At 36.5% G+C, this 22914-nt stretch overlaps 1 long non-coding RNA gene across 5 annotated transcripts in view; it reads left to right on the top strand.

The window, feature by feature from the left end:
* LOC141386382 (uncharacterized) overlaps positions 1-22446 on the top strand; it is a 27407-nt gene extending 4961 nt beyond the window's left edge. For 2 of the 5 annotated variants that reach the window (XR_012408292.1, XR_012408291.1), the window contains exons 3-5: positions 10532-10679; positions 12513-12672; positions 21935-22446. This is a non-coding gene — a long non-coding RNA (uncharacterized lncRNA). The remainder of the gene's footprint in view (positions 1-10531; positions 10680-12512; positions 12673-21934) is intronic. The other 3 variants (XR_012408289.1, XR_012408290.1, XR_012408293.1) reach the window with 2 other exon arrangements.
* The last annotated feature ends 468 nt before the right edge of the window (positions 22447-22914 follow it).

The following is a 22914-nucleotide window of genomic DNA, read 5'->3' as shown; positions in this document are numbered from 1 at the left end:
TAGACGAAATAATAAAAGCCAGCTATATTTAGAATTTATATCTATATAAATATATATATATGTGTGTGTGTGTGTGTGTCTGTGTGTGTATATATATGTATATATATGTATGTATATATAAAATACTATAAGCTGTTTTTGAATGGCTGTCAATGGAGTAATTATCAGCAGGGGCCTAAAAACATTCAGACTTAAAAAAAAACAAATCAAACCAAAAAATAGATCAAAACGGTTGATCACACTTTGTTTAAATGTCCAATTCTCGGTATTAACAAACTATTAACTAAGATTTTAGCTCAATAAACCACTAATTTGCTGCTTTATAATAGTTTTTAAAGTAGTATCACGGGCTTAGGTATTGGGTAGGATTAGGAATATAAAATAAGATCATACTTTATGAGTGCTAATAAACAGTTTTTATCTTAATAATAGGCAGGTAATAAGTCAGTAAACTGTAAAAAAAAAATGTATAATAAATTAGTCATGACAACATATGTTTTTATTTTATTGTTACTTAATAATTCAACACAGGCTCATTCTGAAAACGTAGTCCCACAGACGTTTCTGGAGACCGCGAATTATGTAGCTGGAGGTACATGTGACTGCATTTAATTTTTTTAAGCGAACCCTACGGGGCGGTGTGACGCTGTTCCTTTTGGTGCTTACCGGCTGACCGCTTACCTCCGTGTGGAGGGCACAAATGTTTGTCCAGTTAGCTCATCATGTACGTCGGCAGATTTGAGATGCAGAGAGGAGTTGACCACTACAATGACAACCAGGTTCGAGTCTGGGGTAGAGCGGTTCCAGAAATCAGGCAAGACAAAAACAGAATCAAAAAAATAAAACGAACAACAGGGTGAGAATGTGGTAAATTCTGAAAACGCAGTAAAAATCATACGAGGACTTTTCTTTTTCTGGACGGCTTTTGTAAACCGTCGGTTGGGTTTAGGAAAGTAAGCGGGTGGGCTGGTCAGTCAGTAAAATTGGTTGGGTTTAGGGAAGGAGGAGGGTGAGTCGGTCGATTGGCTGGTCGCCCAGTCAATCATTCAGTCATTCAGTCTGTCGACAGCGGCTTCTGGTGGGTTTACACGAGAACAGCGCAGTCGCGAACGGCATTCGCGAAAGCCATTAGAGATGCGAAAAAGCGCACACAGCAGCCTCTCGCAGATTTGCGAAAACTAAAACTGCAAAAATACGTACCTCCCCGAACGTATTTCACAGTCTCCAGAAACGTCCGCAGGACTACGTTTTCAGAATGAGCCTGGATCTAACTTAATTTTATGTAAGTTACACAAGCTGTAAGTCAGTTTAACATAATATAAGTTCAATGGACTCATACAGTTAATTTGATTCAGCTTACAAATTTGAGGCAACCAGGATTTTTTTACAGTGTAGTAAACTGTGTGAATTGTTGTACTAAGACTACCAAAATGTTATATATCATCTTTAAAATGCTACGAATATACAACGAAACCTCACACAGACAGATCCTCTCCTCAAATAAAAGTGTGAAGAGAATCTTTTAACGCTCCATTGAAGCGTTTAGCTGAACGTGAGGTGTAATCAGCTTGAACGGCACATAGTGATGAGGCGTGTTTAATTGAACACGTCAGGGGTCACAGGGCAGGGAATCAAATGCATTTAGCATCTCTAATTGGCCCAGAATCAGTGTGTTTGTACTGGCTGCGTCCCATCCCGACCCAACGAGTCTTCTGCTCTTTTAAGCAGCCAAATTGTGGAACCCAGAGGAATGTGGATTTATTTTTTTCGTGCTCAAGCAGGAAGCAAAGCATACCAAAGAAATCTTGGCCAGCAGATACAGCATAGACATCATACAGCGCATTCGGGGTTAAAATAATACGCCTCATAGCGCGTTCAGGGAGGGGAAAGCATATCTTGATTAGGTTTCAAGAAGTAGTCCATCAAAACACGGAGGGCCATGTGCATTTCACGGCAGACACTTTGAAAACGAGAGGCTTTCTGCGCCTGATTTCCTCTCAGTGCACCTGGATAAGTCAAGTATAGAGCCAATTTGTTAGTCATTATGTCACTTTTTTAGATTTGTGGATTTTTGAGGAGGTTATTAAACCACAGTCGCTATTATTTGCTCCAGAAAGTGCAGGGCCATTTACTAGGAATCATTAATAATTATTATCACTGGTTGCTGCTAATGAGTTACAAATGGACCCTCAAATAAGTGCATTAAAAAGACTAGAAAATAACAGACTTTGACCAAATAGAAATCAGTCAGAGCATTGAAGCATCTACACAGTAACACATTTAGAAGCACATATTTATATTATATTCATTCATTTGGTAGGCAAGTTGATCCACAGCAGTTTGCAATACATTCAAATATTACATTACATTAACTATTTAGTGCATTCCTTCATTTGGCTTAGTCTGTCTCTATTTCAGAGGTTGCCACAGGGGAATGAACTGCCAATTATTCCAATGTTTTTTTTTACGCAGCAAATGCCCTTCCAGCCACAACCCAGTACTGAGAAACACGCACACATACTCATTTACATACATACCTAGACAATATAGCTAATTTAGTATATTAAATTCACCTATAGCGCATGTGTTTGGACTGTGGGGGAAACCGGAGCACCCGGAGGAAACCCACACTAACAAGGGGAGAACATGCAAACTCCACACAGAAATGCCAACTGGCCCAGCTGGGACTCGAACCAGTGACCTTCTTGATGTGAGGCGAAAGTGCTAATTCCTGAACCACTATGCCGCATAATTATTTAGTTGGTATAAACTATTTAATAACCATAAAAAGATTTCTTAATTGCTGCATATGTCACAAGTATTGGCAATATTGTAAAAGTGCAAAAACATCCCTTAATGCAGCGGATAAATAGGGTAAAGATGTTATTTCCCATATTTGATTGATAAATCACACAGACTTAAAACGGTTTTGTTGTTTAAGTGTGCATATTATCTTTAAATATTCATTTAATATAAAACAATTCAATCATTTTAAACAAAGCTATAAATTGTAACTGGTTTCTACAAAGACAAATAGATAAAATAATCACTTAAAAAGAATAGTTTGCACATTTAAATTTAACATTTAACATTGTCTTGAAGAATGGAGACAAATAGGAACAAAATAACCCTAAATTGTAAAATCGACAATATTTTTATGCTTAAAGACTGTCAAATACACTTTATTTATTTATTGCTGTTTTTTTTCTTTTGTTTGTTTTAAGAGTTACTACCATTTGAAAAACAATGTAATACTTAGGGCCCTATCATACACCCGGTGCAATGTGGCGCAACGCAATTGTTGTTTGCTAGTTTCAGCTTGGTGCAAGAGTTGTTTTGATGTTTTGCGCCATGCTGTTTAAATAGTAAATGCATTTTTGCTCATATGTGCGGCCATAGGTGTTCTGGTCTAAAAAGGAAGGCGTTCTGAGGCGCATTACTAGCGTGTTGCTATTTTGAGAAACTTAAATAGACTAAAAATACAAACTTAAATGGACCATTACAAAGCCGGTCTATTGTCCAGCGCAGACCGCGTTAGTTTTCTCGCTTACACACTGCTTAATACACACAAGATGTAGAGCAATACACAAATATCTTTACATATGAAAAATAATTAAACATTAAGGATATATATAGGATATAAATATAAAGGATTAAAACATTACAAAACATATTATTTTCTAGCCTACATAAAAAAAAAATCATACTTTCATGCCTTCATCTCGGGAGGCTTTTTCAGTTTATTCGTGACAATTTGCTTTTGTATAATGTTATTATTATTAGCAGTATTATTTATTATATCCATATTTATATTTGTTTTATTAAAAACAAGCTTAGGTTTGTCCACCTGTCAGGTTTTAGACCATATTGGGCACAGCATGTGTATTAGGATATAACTCAGGTATTTGAACACACTTCTTTATTATTGTTCATTTATTCCTTTGCTGGAAATTAGAGCTGAATTTAGAAATAGTTTTGAAACAAATATGTGCGCTTAACAAACGCAATTAATTATTTATAGGCTAATTGATGTCTGTGCGTACAAGGTTTCCCTATCCACGAGAGCTAAAGTGAAAATAGATAATGGAGGCTTATTGCTCATTCTCGCGCTGCAGATGCTCTGTTTAACTGTTTTCTTGCTTGTGAAATGCTCAGTTTTTCCACTTCCACTTACTTTACGTCCTGTAAATAGCAAATGCACCATGGCGCGACGCAACTGACTCTTAAAGGGAATGGGAGATGAGACTCTGATGTATGTATGGAGCACTTCAATTGTCATATATATATATGACCAATATATATATGACAATACCTGACCAAAGTCTTGTCGCCTATCTAAGTTTTAAGAACAAAAAATAATAATAACTTGACTTCTAGTTGATCATTTGATTTGAAAAGTGGCTTATATGAAAGGCAAAGGCCTCAAGATTACGCTTATTTTACCAAAATAAATTAATATTGACTCCATCTTCAGCTTGGAGGACTGCATCCATCTCTGCAATGACTCAAATCACTGATTAATGAAGTCATCTACAATGGCAAGGAAAGCGGTCTTGCAGGACTCCCAGAGTTCATCAAGATTCTTTGGATTCAGTTTAATGCCTCCTTCTTCATCTTACCCCAGACATGCTCAATAATGTTCATTTCTGGTGACTGGGCTGGCCAATCATTGAACATCTTGACCTTCTTTCAACCCGGGCTCATTGTGGAAACGTAGCCCCGCGGACGTTTCTGCGGACCGTGAGATACGTCCCAGGAGGTACATATTCGAGCGTTTTTTGTTTTCATAGATCCGCGAGAGGCCGCTGTGCGCGCTTTTTCGCATCTCGGGCGCCTCTTGGGAGCGCGCGTCGTTCGCGCCTGTGCTGTTCTCGCGCGAAAAGCCGCCGGATCGGCCGTCCCGGCCGCCCTCCTCTTCCTCCTCCTCCTTCCCTAAACCTAAGCGACTTGTCTTCGATTTCGACCGCGTTTTCGGATCCCGCTGCATTCTCACGCTTATTTTTAGGATTCTGTTTTTCATCTTACCTGATTTCTGGAACCACTGTTCCCCAGACTCGATCCCAGTCGTTGTAATGTAATGGGCAGCACAAATGTCTTGATACCTCAGGCTGTTGATGTTGCCATCTACTCTGCAGATCTCTCGCACGCCCCCATTCTGAATGTAACCCCAAACCATGATTTCTCCTTCACCAAACTTGACTGATTTCTGTGAGAATCTTGGATCCATGCGGGTTCCAGTAGGTCTTCTGCAGTGTTTGTGATGATTGGGATGCAGATCAACAGATGATTCAGCAGAAAAATCCACCTTCTGCCACTTTTCCAAATGATCAACTAGAAGTCAAGTTATTATGTGTTGCTCTTAAAACAAGGATCCACGACAAGACTTTTGTCAGGTGTATATTAGCACACTGACAAACTATTAAAGCATTAAACAATTGTCCCTTTTATTTCATCCGAAAGTGAATGTTCATAGAAGTAAACTGAATATATTTAGTTTGAAAATACCTCACAGTAAAACTGATCATATTTGTTTTAAGAAAAGAAATATTATTGGTAAATCTGTACAGTTTCAGAGCAATAAAATCTAAGAAATTTAATTAAAGTCTATTCCTTTCATAGTGACTCCTGTGCCTCTCAAAACTTTTGTACACTTCAAAAGCATCAGCATGTCAGATTCTGAGTCAGTGCATTATGGGTAATGTAGTCCAGCGGTCTAAACTTTCCACATGATTTAGTTTCTCCAGAACAGAAACGCCCACCTCGGAGATTTCCATCAAATATGATACCCATACAGACGATACACGCTCACACCAATTTTCCTTAATCAAGACAAAGTCAGAATTCATCTGTCTTCCCAAAAGCGCTGTTTCCACTGCAGCAAGCCTCCGTAATTGCTAATAAAGGATGCCTGAAGCCTGAAATACGGAGGGGAAAGCCACACATGTGAAGGAGGATTGGTGTTCAAGCCGGCTGCTCAGGCCTTTTCCATTCCAGTTAGTCTGATGGAAGAGCAGAGGGTTTCTGACAGCTCTTTGGCCAGGCAGAGGTTACCCACCGGGCCCGGGACATACCTGTGGCTGGGGCGAGTGTGTGTGTGTGTTTGTGACATGCGCAGAGCCACAGCTCCTCTCCAAGCACCCCAATAATAACAGAACTCCCTGTCTGAGTTGCATGCTTCTGCATATCAATGAGCTTTTCCACATTCACTGCTCAGACTTAGAGGAATCGAACTCTGCACATCGAGAATCTGCAAGTGTGTGTGCTGGTTGTGGTGTTTTACAAGGACGTAAATTTGTACAATGACATGGGTATGACCAACACTGTAAAATGTGATTAGTTATTTTATTAAAAGTGAGTAAACCTGCACTGTAAAAATGCTGGGCTCCATACAATTACTTTGTGTTTGGACAACATAAAGAATTTAAGTTAACCTATTGGTTTTTACCAATTTAAGTGGATTGAGCATAAAATAATTATTTTTAAATTTTTTAAAAAAATAATTAAAAAAACAAGAATTGTGTTGTTTCAGCTCATTTTAAATAGGTAGTTTGAACAAACAGCAAACATTTATTTTTGAGCATGGTGCCTTAAAAGCAACGCATTGATTTTACTTTTAAAAAGTGAGTAAACCCATTGACTTTACTTATTTTTTATAATTATGCACAGTTTGTTTACTTAATAATTATAAGGCAATGAGTTTGCTTTCTTTATTTAAGTAAAGTCAACAAATCACATTTTATAGTGTAGTTGTACTTTATTAAGGTGGTCAATGAAGTCATATTTGATGTCCTCATAATTCAAAAGGCTTAAAGGCTTGTGTTTGGACTCTCAGTAATGATTTTAAATCACACTGAACTGAGCTAAACTGAACTGAACTGAACTTAAACACTAAAAACTGAACTACACTGTTCCAGTTACTATGACCATTTATGTGAAGCTGCTTTGACACAATCTACATTGTAAAAGCGCTATACAAATGAAGCTGAATTGAATTAAAAATCATACTTAATGAGGTCTTTTCACATACAAATTCTGAGGATTGGGTTTAGGGTTAGGGCAAGGCCATGTAATAAGCATTTCTTTACTGTAAATAATGCATGGAGAGTCCTCATAAATCACCAATACCAGCATCTCTGTGTTTGTGTGTGCGTATACAGTTGAAGTCTGAATTATTAAACACCCTGAATTTTAAGTCTGCAGGACACTTTTGATTTTATCACTCAGGAGTTTGGACACCCCTGCTGTACATAGTTAGTTTGTGAAGTTGTTTTTTTTTGTTACTTATGATTTTATTGCTTTTAATTTTACATTAGGAGTGTAAAGGTTAAATATGAAAAAAAATAATGTTAAAATTAAATATTAAAATATATTAAATATACTTTAAATATTCAAATGACTAAATCCGCCCCTGGTGGCCTCACAGAAAGAAGGTCACTGGTTCAAGTCCTGGCTGGGTCAGTTGGCATTCCATTGTGGAGTTTGTATGTTCTCCTATTGTTGGTGTGGGTTTCCTCCGGGTGCTCCGGTTTCCCCCACAGTTCAAACACATGCTCTATAGGTGAATTGAATAAACTAAACTGCCTGTAGTGTGTGTGTGTGTGTGTGTGTGTGTGTGTGTGTGTGTGTGTGTGTGTGTGCGCGAATGACTGAGTATGGGTGTTTCTCAGTGCTGGGTTGCAGCTGGAAGGGCATCCGCTGTGATTAACATATGCTAGAAAAGATGGCGGTTCATTCCACTGATAATTAAGTGACTAAGCAAAAGAAAAACGAATAAATGAATTTAGTGTACCCCATGCCAAAAATAAATTAATTGTGATTCATAAATTGTGAGGTGAGGCAGTGGCGCAGTTGGTAGTGCTGTCGCTGGTTCGAACCTCGGCTCAGTTGGTGTTTCTGTGTGGAGTTTGCATGTTCTCCCTGCCTTCGCGTGGGTTTCCTCCAGGTGCTCCGGTTTCCCCCACAGTCCAAACACATGCGGTACAGGTGAATTGGGTAGGCTAAATTGTCCGTAGTGCATGAGTGTGTGTGAATGTGTGTGTGGATGTTTCCCAGAGATGGGTTGTGGCTGGAAGGGCATCCGCTGCGTAAAAACTTGCTGGATAAGTTGGCGGTTCATTCCGCTGTGGCGACCCCGGATTAATAAAGGGAGTAAGTCGACAAGAAAATGAATGAATGAATGAAATTGTGAGACATTGCATGCACAAGAATATTTTTCACTTTTCAGACAAAGACTGTAAAACTCTTTCTTTTCTGACAATCTTATTAGTAATTGTAATTTAACAACAATAAAAGTAAGTAACAAATTAAGACATAAATATCTGATATGACTGGAAATATTTGACATAAAAAAGAAGCAGGAAAATCATTTTTAGTTTTATTCTTGTATTTAAATTCTTTGTTGTTCAACAATACAGTGCTCCCTCATTATTTGCAGGAGTTACGTTCTAAAAATAACCCACGACAGACGAAATCCACAAAGTAGTCAGCTTTATTTTTTACAGTTATTATATGTGTCTAAAGGCTGTAAAACCCCTCACTACACACTTTATACACTTTTCTCAGACAGAAATTAACATTTTGACTTTTCTCTCTTGTTTAAACACTCTCATTCTCAATCCCAGTTTGCACTATTAATGCATACAATTGCACTCAACCTGCTCCGGCCATTATACTGTTGTTTGCACATAAGCCAATTGCACTAGGCACTTTTTTTTTTTTTTTCATAATAAGCACAAATTTAATAACAACTATACATTATTTACATCTGTTTACATTACTTCACAATAAGTATTATATATTATTTACATTCATAGATATATATATATATATATATATATATATATATATATATATATATATATATATATATATATATACAGTTGAAGTCAGAATTATTAGCCCCACTGTTTATTTTTTCCCCAATTTCTGTTAAACGGAGAGAAGATTTTTTTCAAAACATTTCTAAACACAGTAGTTTTAATAACTCATCTCTAATAACTGATTTCTTTTTTCTTTTTTATGATGACAGTAAATAATATTTGACTAGATATTTTTCAAGACACTTTTATACAGCTTAAAGTGACATTTAATTTCTTTACTAGGTTTATTAGGTTAACTAGGCAGGTTAGGGTAATTAAGCAAGGTATTGTATGACGATGGTTTGTTCTGTGGACTATCAAAAAAATATAGCTTAAAGGGGCTAATAATTTTGTCTTTAAAATGGAGTTTAAAAAATTAAAAACTGCTTTTATTCTAGCCGAAATAAAACAAATAAGACTTTTTCCGGAAGAAAAAATATTATCAGACACACTGTGAAAATTTCCTTGCTCTGTTAAACATCACAGGGTTCAACGCTATGGATTTTTTCTACTGGTGTAATCGGGCCAGTGGTTCAGATTTTTACTTGCCCTGCCAAAATTTTCACTCGCCCCACCAAAAAAAAAAAAAACATAGGAAGTTAATAGCTATTTTTTAGCCTCATATTTTAAAAAATGTGTCAAAAATAAATTCTAAATCTAGAATTTAATACTTAAGAAATGTAATAAAAGTATTATGCAAACAAAAATAGTAGTATGGAAAATGTGGAAGCATTTTATTGCGGTTCAAAATTATTTAACAAAAGGTGGGCTGACTTGTCAAACTGACGGCAAACTGTGCGAAACATCACTACATTTTTTTGTCGCGTTGTTCTCACGTAAATGTCTGCCTTCAAGACATTAGAAACAAACATTTTCTTTTAGACTTATATTTTGATGTTGCCGCCATGTTGCTGTTTCTTCTCTGTACTGGTTGTTACCAGGTTATTGAAAAAAATTGCATGCTCAAAACATCTAATCAGATAAGAGGAACCGGAAAGCAAAATGGTGTTTACGACATCACAGAGAAGGTAGTGTTTAAAGACTTAAAAGCACAAACTTAAAATGCACGCAATTGACAAATAGTCGTAGACAAATTAAATGTTAGTGACAAGGCAGCACTGTCCCAATCGGGCCAGTAATGATCCTGTCTACTGTCCCAAGTGTCTCTCACGCTGGCCCTGGGCCAACGGGCAGTCCTTATTGTTGAGCCCTGCATCATTTGGGAAATTTTTAAAAAAGAAAAACTTTTTTCATATATGTGTATGACGTGTATAATGTGTATGTTATGTCTATTTAGTGTGCCCTATACCAGTGGAGCAAGACTATTACAATTCAAAACTAAACTTTAATCAAAAAACTAAAAACTAAATGCCTGATTGTTCACTTGGTTGCTGTTTAAATCGAAGGTATCACAGACCTAATTTATATAATTTTGTTTCTTATAAGGCAGCATCAATGTTCTGCATTATAAGTCTATGTTGTGTGCTCTGCAGTTTTAAAAATAAGCTCATGTTTTCTCCTAATCTTCACAATGTTTGCAGCAATCTTTCAGTTTTTCTTTGCATGTGTTTCTCATAATGCCGAGCGTCTAGTCTTGCATGCATGTTCCAGTGTGAGGACCAGCCCTGTCTTTACAGCCCAGACTAATCAGAGGTAAATATTTCTTTTAAAAGCAGAAGAAGGCAAGGAGTTAAACAGCAGAGAAGAGGAGGAGCCAGAAAGAAAGAGAAGACAAGAAAAGAGCTCTGGCTTTGACAAATGATCTAATAAAGGACAGGAGGATTATGGGCCCGGCGCCCACTGGGAAGAGGAAGCGAACGGGTAAATATTTTTAAAGGCTGTCAATAAATTTGCCGAGCTGAAAGAAGCTCACATGAAGGTCATCAGTAGCAGTCGGTATATAAATGAGAGAGAGAGAGACAGATAGCATGATGTATACATAGAGTCATCAGCCTTTTATGCTTTGTGCATTATCTGACAAAGATTTAGCTGCACTCACCGGCCATTTTATTAGGTACACCTTAATAGTACCTAGTTGTACTTCCTTTTGCCTTCAGAACTGGCTTAATCCTTCGTGGCATAGATTCAACAAGGTACTGAAAATATTCCTCAGAGACTTTGCTCTATATTGACTTGATAGCATCGCGCAGAATGTGCAGATTTGTCGGCTGCACATCCATGATTTGAATCTCCCGTTCCACCACATCACGGAGGTGCTCTTTTGGATTGAGCTCTGATGACTGTGGAGGCCATTTGACTACATTGTCATGTTCAAGAAACCAGTCTGGCATAATTCACACATTATAACATGGCGTGTTATCCTGCCAGAAGTAGCCATCAGAAGATGGGTATACTGTGGTCATAAAGGGATGGACATGGTCAGAAACAATACTCAGGTAGGCTGCGGCTTTGACACAATGCTCAATTGGTACTAATGAGCCCAAAGTGTGCCAAGAAAATATCCCCCACACCATTACACCACCACCACCAGCCTGAACCGTTAATACAAGGCAGGATGGATCCATGCTTTCATGTTGTTGACGCCAAATTCTGACCCGACCATCCGAATGTGGCAGCAGAAATCGAGACTCATCAGACCAGGCAACATTTATCCAATCTTCTATTGTGAAATTTTGGTGAGCCTGTGTGAATTGTAGCCTGTTTCCTGTTCTTAGCTGACAGGAGTGGCAGTGCAGCTGATCATCTTGACCATGTCTACATGCCAAAATACATTGAGTTACAGCGATGTGATTGGCTGATTAGAAATTTGCGTTAACGAGCAGTTGGACAGGTGTACCTAATAAAGTGGCCGGTAAGTGTATATTATTAAAAAATGATAAAAGAATCATTAACTGGAGACTCTGCAGATAATATGAATCAGGCCATGTCCACACTAACACGTTTTCATTTAAAAACACATATTTTTCTATTCCATTGACCCGAACATTTGAATCAGTAAGTCGTTAACTGGAGTCTCACTCTAAACGAATCACTTGAATTTGATTCATTATCTGGACACTCATTTTGTCCTGATCATTAGACTCACTATGGATCTGGACGTCAAAATTATTTGTCCTCCTGTGCATTTTTTGGTCTTTTTAAAAATATTTACCAAATGATGTTGGGAATTTTCACAGTATGTCTGATAATATTTTTTTCTTCTGGAGAAAGTCTTATTTGTTTTATTTCAGCTAGAATAAAGCACTTTTTAATAAAAACAAAAAACAAAAAAACACACATTTTAAGGTCACAATTATTAGCCCCCTTGAGTAATATATTTTCTGATAGTCTACAGAACAACCCATTGTTATACAATAACTTGCCTAATTACCATAACTTTACCTTAATTAACCTAGTAAAGCCTTTAAATGTCACTTCAAGCTGAATATCCTGAAAAATATCTAGTCAAATATTGTTTACTGTCATCATGGCAAAGATAAAAGAATTCAGTTATTAAAAATGAGTCATTAAAACTATTATGTTTAGAAATGTGCTGAAAAACAGTTCTCTTCGTTAAACAGAAATTGGGGAATAAAATATACAGGAGAGCTAATAATTCTGGCTGTATATCTTTCCCTCCTCCTCTTTCAGTTTTCGTTCTCCCGTGCTCGGCCTTTGAGCCTATAAATGTTACTTCTTCTCACTTTCCCACAGCCTTCATATGTGCTGGTTCGTCATCAGTCAGTTAAATCTGATTTAAGCGCTTCACCTGTGCTGGCCAGAGTTTGATGAGGTGAGGAGGATTGCTGGAGGTCAGGCCTGTGTGCACTTGCCCCGCAGACGGACAGATTACTGCAGATAAGAAGAAGAGGAGGTTCATTCTCTCTGTCAGGACATCAGAGCAGCTGTCTGAGCACACACACACACACACACACACACACACACACACACACACACACACACACACACACACACACACACACACACACACACACACACACACATACACACACACACACACACACACACACACACACACACACACACACACACACACACACACACACACACACACACACACACACACACACACACTTTTCTTCCAAGCAAGATTACTTTTTAGCCATTAATTATTATTTTTAGATATTTTTTAAGACTAATATACAGCTTAAAGTGACATGTAAAGGCTTAACTTGGTTAATTAGGGTAAAGTTATGGTAATTAGGCAAGTCATTGTAAAACGATGGTATTATGTAGAGTATCTAATAAAAATATTGTTTAAGGGGGCTAATAATTTTGACCTTAAAATGATTTATAAAAAAAAATAAAAAAAATGCTTTTATTCTAGCCAAAATAAAACAAATAAGACTTTCTCCAGAAGAAAAAATATTATAGGAAATAACTGTGAAAAATGCCTTGCTCTGTTACAGTTTTTCTCAGTGGCTGTGGTGCATTTCTCACAACACTATTTACATTTGCACATTTCTCAAAACAGTCATTTGTGCACATCATAGTAGCAGTTTCTCATTCCTTTCAACAAATTGCAAATGCTTTCAGACATGCATCAATTGCTTTCATTCAACTCTCTGCTGTTTTATAACATTATCATTTGCTTATGTTATGTCAGACAAAATTAACTAAACTTAACGAGTAGTCTGAATAGCTGAATTCCAGTCATTCCATATAAAACTAATAGTCCTCATTTTCTTACTTGAGTCATTACATACAAAGACGCTGAACTAGTTTTTAAAATCTGTCAAGCCAGTTTTAAAAAATCTTTTAAATCTTTTTTTTTCTTTTCTGAATATGTCTTCAAAATTGAACAATTTCATGAATGATTTACAGACCTGTGTGTGTTGTAGGTTCAGTTCCAATATGTTCTGGAATATTGTGTACAGTTGTGCACAGCTCTACCCAAAGGGAGTTTATGTTTGTGACCCTCTTTTGCAGGTTATCAACTAGGATTTGTAGTTTGTATTGTTTTGTGAAATGCATTAACTGTTGTGCAAATATAAATAGTGTAGTGAGAAATGCACCAAAGTGACTAAGAAAAACTGAAATATACGTCATATAAGTAATATACTGTAATATTTTAACATCAATATTATTAGCCCACTTAAGAACATCTACAAGTATCTTACAAAATAACTAGTAAAATATTGTGTACTGTAATAATGGCAAAGACAAAATAATATAGATATTAGAAAATATTTACAAAAACTAGTAATGTGTTGAAAAAAAGTCTTCTCCACTTTAAACAACATAGGAAAATATTTAAAAATAATTAATATATATATTTTTTCCTCTCTAAAAATAATTTTGTTCAAATAAAATATTGTTGTTTTTATATTTTAAACATTACATTGATAATAATAATACTTTAATACATTAAAATGTATTACTCATTTAATCGAATAAGGTTGAATTGAGAACAGTAATCTCAGACTTATTTACAATAACATTAATACAGTGTGTTGCTGAACTGTAACCCTTGACATTTTTCGGTTCAGCAAATTCGGATTCAGGACCTCCCAAGATTCAGTCTCGAACAACAAACCATTACATATTAAAATGTGAATTCACGGTTGAAGGACAGACAAAAGTATGGCATTACAATAACACAGATTACAACCGAATCAAATAAGTTAATGTGATTTAGACAAAAAGTAAATGTATTACTGCATCGGGTGTTAACCCAGACACACTTCAGGAATGATAAATAATAAGGAAAAAAGCCAGCAAATTCAATTTCAAGACCTCCCTGAATTTGTGAATAAGAACACTCTGAAATAAAATAAATAATAAATAAACAATAAAGGCGAAGCAGTGGCGCAGAAGGTAATGCTGTTGCCTCACAGCAAGAAGGTCGCTGGGTCGCTGGTTCGATCCACGGCTCAGTTTGCGTTTCTGAATTACTTCAATAGAGAACACTTAATCATAATATACCACAATTATCATACTGTTTTTATGATTATTATAATTAATCATAAACAATGCAACATCTAAAAAAACATTATAGGGACAGTTTTGCAATCCAATAATGAAATAAAACCACTCTGGGTTCCACAAAGAATCCTTTTACCTGATGTAAAGAGCATTTTCATTCATTCATTTTCCAAGTTAGCTTATCCAATATAGTGCATGTGTTTGGACTATGGGGAAAACTGGAGCACCCAGAAGAAACCCAAGCCAACACGGGATAAGTCTCCATGAGGGTTAAAGTTCCTTCATAGAAACTTCAATGCCAATAAAGAGCCTTTATTTTGAAGAATGTCGCTGGACAGTGTAGAATCAGTGGACTTGATTAATTCCCAAAACTGTAAAAGCGAAAGCTGCAGTAGCTGTGGGATATTCTGTATGTGCCAGAAGCTCCAACAGAAGCTCATCTGGTCGACACTGATGATGAAGGAGAGTTAATCTGTGCTAAAGAGCCTTCAGAGGCATCTGTGTCTCTCGCAGATCATTCTTCCCCTGGAGCTCCTCGTTCATCAACTTTGTTGCATTTCAAGTGCTATTCCTGTGCTGATCCACCACTGCCATTGAACTGGGTTGTTCTGCAAGTCCTGATTTTGCCAATTAAATGCAAAATTACCAGCCAGTCATGTGAAATATGCAGTTAAAGTCAAAATTATTCACCCTCCTGTGAATTTTTTCTTATTTTTGAAATATTTTCCAAATAATGTTTAACACAGCTACAATTTTTTTCACAGTATTTTCTATATTTTTTCTTCTGTAGAAAGTCTTATTTGTTTAATTTAGGGTAGAATAAAAACATTTTAATAAAAAAATAAATAACATAATATAAATAATTATTTTTTGATTGTCCACAGAACAAACCACTTCTCTGAAATGACCTGCCTAATTACCCTAACTTTAACCTACATAACATAATTAACGTAGTTAAGCCTTTAAATTGCAAAAATATCTAAAATAATATGTAAGGTCATCATGGCATGAAAAAACAAATCAGTTTGTATAAACTAGATATTAAAACTATTATGTTTAGAAATGTTTAGAAACAATCTAATAATTCAGGGGAGCTAATAACTCTGACTTCAGCTGTATATATATACAGTCAAGCCTGAAATTTTGCATAGCCCTGGCAAATTCTGACTTAAAGTTACTTTTATTCAACCAGTAAGTATTTGTGTAGACGAGAAATGACACAGGCTTCTCCCAAAATACACAAACACACAGCAAAGCTGGTGAAGAAATGGTTAGCAGACACAAACATTAACGTTTTGCAGTGGCCCAGCCAGAGTCCTGACTTAAACCCAATTGAGAATCTGTGGAGGGAGCTAAAGATCAGGGTTATAAAACCCCCAATCTGAAAGAGTTGAAGCTGAAAGATGAATGGACAAACATACCAGTGGAGACATGCAACAAGCTAGTTTTGATTGTTGTGGTAGCCATTAAAGGCTTTTCTATTTATTATTGAAAAGGGTATGAATAATTTTGGACTGGACACTTTTTGTTCAAACCCAACATGCACACAGCATCATAAGATGTTAATATTAGGTTAGATTTAGGTTGTGACGTCAGGTGACTAAGTCTAGCCAGCGTCTGAGGACAACGATATTTTGACATTCGATAACAATGTCAAATAACCTTAATATTTGGTTGATTTTATGTGTTGGAAAGGGACCAAAATAAAACGTTGAGACAACGTCTTAAACAAACATCATATTTACGTCAAATACTGGCATTCATTCATCAGGTATAGCAACCAAAATTCAATGTCATAATGTATGGTCCACACAATGTCAAGCTGTAACATCTTTAGACATTGACGTCAGCCTGATGTTGGGTTCTTTCGTTAACCTGATTTTTATTTCTAAACAAAATGCAATGTCCCCACAAAATTGGGGTGCGATGTCTACCTGACATCATGTTGATGTCCTGTGCCTGCTGGACAGGTAAAAGCTGAGAATTTTTATATTTTTATTTTTCACAATGACTCTTGTACATCATCTTATTATATATTGAAATAAGCCTGTGTCATTTTCTGACAAATATTGTGTATGAATAATTTTGGGTTTGACTATATAAATATTATAAACTGCTTAAAATATGTTAAAACAAATTTTCTTTCTATTAATCAGCACTTGGGAAAGTTAAAAAGAATAAACGATTTCATAGGACTTGCATTCAAACATGTCTTTTGTTTATAGATTTCATGTAGTTCTCTGTCTTATTTCAATACAAAACAAAGTGCAATTTTAATCGTAATGTGTGTGTTTTGGGTACAACATAGTGTACCCAAGTATAAATACTGTACCTGGTGCACTTTTTCCACAACACACCCCATAATGAGCCTATGTTGGCAGAAAGCTGCTGGTATTTTGTGCTGTTTGAATGTAGTTGATCACATGAGTTTTTATTCCATGAACCCAACCTACAATGATTATGACTACAATGTGTTTTCAACTACCCGTGATAGTGGTTGAAAGTGGACAATCTTAAAAAAAAAAACATTTTAGACTCTTTTATACTTATTTAATGCAATCCACTTGCAATTGGACTGACAAAAAAAAGTATCTTAAAGGGTACCTGCTTTACCCCTTTTTCAAGATTTAAGATAAGCTTGTGTGTCTCCAGAATGTGTCTGTAAAGTTTTAGCTCAAAACACTCTTCGGATTATGTATTATAGCCTTCAGAATATTGGAATTTTCTGCTCTGAACAGACACAATCTACAGTTGAAACCAGAAGTTTACATTGTATAAAAAGACACACAACCGTTTTGGAAGTTTCTGATTGGCTAATTGACAACATTTGAGTTAATTGGAGGCACAATGGTAGAATAGTATTTAAGGAAAACCTTAAACACACTGCTTCCTTGTGTAACAACATAGGAAAATCAACAAGCCAGAATAAAAAAGCCAGATTACAATCTGCTAAATACTCTGGGAAAAAGACAAACTTTTGGAGACATGTCCTGTGGTATAATGGAACTAAGATTGAACTGTTTGGCCATAATGACCAGTGTTTGGAGAACAAAGGGGAAAGCTTACAAGCTGGATCACGATCCCAACTGTGAAGTATGGGGGCGGCAGCATCATGTTGTGGGGCTGTTTTGCTGCAGGAGGGACTGGTCCACTTCACAGCATAGATGGCATCATGAAGAAAGAACATTATGTAGAAATACTGAGGCAAAATCTCAAGACATCAGCCAGGAAATTAAAACTTGGCCACAAACGGCTCTTCCAAACACACCATGACCTTTAGCAAACTGCCAAATTAGGTAAAACGTGCTTTAAGGACAGCAGAGTGAATGTTTTGGAGTGGCCATCACAAAGCCCTGATCTCAATACTATAGAAAATTTGTGGGCAGAGTTGAAAAAGCTTGTGGAAGCGAGACAAATCTGAATGTTACACCAATTCTGTCAGGAGGAATGGGCCAAATTTTTTTCAAACTGTTGTGAGAAGCTTGTGGAAGGATACCCAAAACATTTGACCAAAGTTATACAGTTTAAAAGCAAAGCTACAAAATACCAGGGAAATGTATGTAAACTTTTGACTGTCTAGAAATTAATAAAAAATTCCATCATTATTCTGGCATTAAGCAAATGTAAATCATTTAGGTAATCCTTACGGACCTAAAATAGTAAATGTTTAGTATGATTAACCATCAGACTTTTTTTTTTAAATGGTTATGTTCCTTTTTAGATTGTATGTAAACTTCTGGTGTATCTGTTTTTGTGGCCTGTGCCTTTAATGCTATCAAAAATGACACATTGTACCTCTTCCCAACAGGGAAAACCACCAACAATCAAAAGTGCATGATTATATTGTGTCAAGGCTTTGCAATCAAGAAATGTCATTATAATGGAGGTCAATGGGGCAAAAACAGCCCCCAACATAATGAAAAGGGAGTCAGATTGAACAATACACAAGGCTAATAAGAATGCACACAGACACTGAGGGAAGTAGCTGAATATAGACACATGAAGGAGGACCATTACAAGCATCATGGTGTCAAGTTCTGCACAGGCAAACACTCTTAAGAAAAACGAGTTCCTCACGTCCTCGTGGCCAGCACACATTCTCTGTTTCTCAGACGCACAGAAACCGTAAACTCCAGCCAAACACAAGAACACGACGCAAGCAAACACATTACTGCAGGACGGCCCGACACCTCACTAAATCAAACATCTGTCTTTAACAATTACACTCAACTCTCTCTCTCTCTCTTGTCTCTCTTTTTAAGTTTTTACCCCAGCACTTTTCATCTATAGACCAAAGTATAATGGAATGAAGCGGGAAATACATGCTCTCTCTCGCACAGATCAACTTTCTTTCTGCACTGCAATATTCATTCATTAATTTTCCTTCAGTTTAGTCTCTTACTTATCAGAGGTCGCCACAGTGGAATGAACTGCCAACTCATTCATTTTCTTGTCGGCTTAGTCCCTTTGTTAATTCAGGGTCGTCACAGCAGAATGAACCGCCAACTATTCCAGCACATGTTTTACACAGCAGATGCCCTTCTAGCTGCAACCCAGTACTGGAAAACACCCATACACACTCATTCACACACACACACACACACACACACACACACACACACTACGGCCAAATTTCTTCATCCTATTCCCCTGTAGTGCATGTGACTGTGGGGGAAACTGCCACGCCGACATGGAGAGAACATGCAAACTCCACACAGAAATGCCAACTGGTTCTTTTGGGACTCGAACCAGCAACCTACTTGCTGTAAGGTGACAGTGCTAACCACTGAGCCACCATGTTGGCGAGGGTTTTCTCCGTGTGCTCTGGTTCCAAACATATGCTCTATAGATGGATTGAATTAATTAAATTGGCCGTAGTGTATGAGTGTGTGTTAATGTGAGTGTGTTTAGGTGTTTCCCAGTACTGGGTTGCGGCTGAAGGGCATCTGCTGCATTAAACAAATGTTGCAATAAGTGGTGGTTCATTGCGCTGTGGTTATCCCTGATAAATAAGGGACTAAGCTGAAGGAAATGAAAAGTAAAAACTCAAACACAACTCCCTCTCTCTCTGCTTGTGCCAGCATCTGCGGTTTCATGCCCACCGTCACCCTCTCGACTCCATCGTTCAACACAGATGTCACGATGGAGCAGCGAAGAGCTTTGCAGAACTAGACAGCGTGCAAAATAATTCTTTTGCGAGGTTTGATGGCCTTGATTTGTGCGAGCGTGTTTGCCATCCGTCTCTCTCTCTCTCCAAACAGGCTTAGCAGTTGATTTGCTTTGGCCTGCTCTCTGGTTTGTGGTTTTTCTATTCATGCTGTCGGGGCATCATGGCTTTCAGACCGATGTGATGTCAGGCTCGGGGAAGCTTCTGAACATGCAACTCTTAATTTGTGAAAATCTATCAAATTATAAAAGTAAAGGTACAAAAATGTATTGTAATCTTGTCATTTAATAATCACAAAAAGCAAACAGTAAATAGTGATATTAAGGAATGACTTTGCAATGTACAGTTGAAGTCAGAATTATTAGCCCCTTTCAATTTAATTTTATTTATTTTTTATTTTAAAATATTTCCCAAATGATGTTTAACAGAGCAAGGAAATGTTCACAGTATGTCTGATAATATTTTTTTCTTCTGTAGAAAGTCTTTATTGTTTTGTTTTGGCTAGAATAAAAGCAGTTTATCAATTAAAAAAAAACATTTTAAGGTCAATATTATTAGTCCCTTTAAGCTATATTTTTCGATAGTCTACAGAATCAACCATCATTATACAATAACTTGCCTAATTACTCTTACCTGCCTAGTTAACCTAATTAACCTAGTTAAGCCTTTAAATGTCACTTTAAGCTGTATAGAAGTGTCTTGAAAAATATATAGTCAAATATTATTTACTGTCATCATGGCAAAGATAAAATAAATTAGTTATTAGAAATGATAGTTTAGAAATGTGTTGAAAAAATATCTCTGGTAAACAAATATTGTCGAAAAAAAATAAACAGGGGCTTTAACTGACTTCAACTGTAATTATATATAATACATATATACATGCACACACACACACACACACACACACACATATATATATATATATATATATATATATATATATATATATATATATTTATATAGTATTGCATGAAAGATCTTTACCAGTAGACCATTATCCTCATGATGATGGTTGCTCATTGCAAATATTCACTCTTTAGCCAAACCTTAGGGGTTTTATATTTAATCTGAAAAGAGGGTATATGCATTTTTTTCACTAAGCATAAAGGTGCTATTTTTATCATTAAATATAACTACACTACAAATTATTATTTATTCGATTTATGTCACTGAATTAACACGAAACAGCATTGGCAACATTAATAAATATGTCTGCAAATGCATTTGTATTTAAGAGTAACTCTATTCAGCATTAATTATACTTATATGAGAATATTACAAAGAAATTTTATTGTTAATGTATTTTTTTTCAGAATGAATAGATGTATATTTTTTACAGAACCAGGTTCAAAAGTAATTAAACATTTCCTTTTATGTTGTGATAAACTACAACTTTGACAATATTAAGCAAATAGTTTGATTTTGTCCATCTGTTAGATCATAAAAAGTTAGTAGTTATCATATTAACGTTATTAAACTCTTTAGTATGAGAAGAAAGCGCATATTTATTTGAAAGATTACAATTTATTTATAATAATATACTATTGTATGCGTTTTTATTCCATTTAAATGTCTGTGAGGCACATACTGATGCTAGCAAGCTTCTATTTTTTTATTTTTTTTTGTTAGTATTGCATAAAAGACCATTGCCAGCAGACCATCATCCTTATGATAGTTGTTCAATGGGAATATTCATTCTCTAGCCAAACTCGAGGGGTTTTATTTTTCATCTGAAAAGGGGGGATGAGGGTCCCCTGCTGTTTGCTCTCCACCCTCCACTTGAGTCAGTCTGAGGCCATGTCCACAATAGTACATGTTCATTTAAAAACACATGTATTTCTCTCTGTTACAGCAGTTTGAGGAAACAAACACATACAACATAAGCTCATTCTGAAAACTCAGACCTATATAAGTATTTGGAGATTGTGAGTTATGTAGCCAGAAGTACGTATGGCTGCATTTTGTCTTTAAAATAAACCCTATGGGGTGGTATGACACACCTGTTTTTCTCACTTACCAGCTGACCGCTTACCTGCATGTGGACGGCTTATCTGCTGTTACCTGTCCGGTAGCTCGATAGACCTGAGATGCAGAGTGGAGTTAACCGTGATGACAGGGTTCGAGTCTGGTGAAGAACGATTCCAGAATCAGGTAAGACTAAAACAGAAGGCAAAAAATAAAATAAACAAGTAAATAACAGGGTGAGAATGTGGTAAAATCTAAAAACATGGTAAAAATCTGGCAACCAGGAGGGATTTTCTTTTTCTGGATTGCTTTTAGAAAACACTGTCGGTTGTGTTTAGGGAAGGCAGTAAGTGCTGGTCCAATGGTGCTCTTCAAAACATTATCAGTTGGGTTTAGGGAAGAAGGAGGGTGAGGGGATTGGTTGGTTGATCAGTCAGTTAGTCAGTCAACGGTGGCCTCTGGTAGATTTACACGAGAACAGCAGGCACGAATGGCACTCGCTAGAGAAATATGAGATCTTATAAAGAACACACTGGCCTCTGGTGGATTCGCAGAAACCATGCAAAATTACAGACTTTACAGACAGCTATTTAGACTTTACAGACCTGAAACTTGCCTTTAGTACTTATTCATTGTTGCTCTTAGTTGTGTAAATTGCTTCCTTGTCCTCATTTGTAAGTCGCTTTGGATAAAAGCGTCTGCTAAATGACTAAATGTAAATGTAAATGTAAAAAAAAACATAGCTCCTGGGTCCTATTTGGCACTCTCCAGAAATTTGTACAGGGGTACATAATCAGAATGAGACTGGGCTGGATATTTGAGTATTCTTTTCACCCCTGGTTTACTGGAAGCTGTTGTTCAGCAGTGGAAACAGACCACAGTTGAGACATTTTTCGGCGACATTTCGAAGAGATGTAAAGTAAATAAATGGCAGACGAATTTGATGCAAATAAAAGTGGCTTATACAGTTGAAATCAGAAGGTTACATACACTGTAAAAAGGCACATAACCTTTTTTTAAAAAGTCAGATGTTAA

Source organism: Danio rerio, chromosome 6 (genome assembly GCF_049306965.1).
Source record: "Danio rerio strain Tuebingen ecotype United States chromosome 6, GRCz12tu, whole genome shotgun sequence".
Classification (NCBI taxonomy): Eukaryota; Metazoa; Chordata; class Actinopteri; order Cypriniformes; family Danionidae; genus Danio; species Danio rerio.
This window is presented reverse-complemented; position numbering and strand designations above follow the sequence as displayed.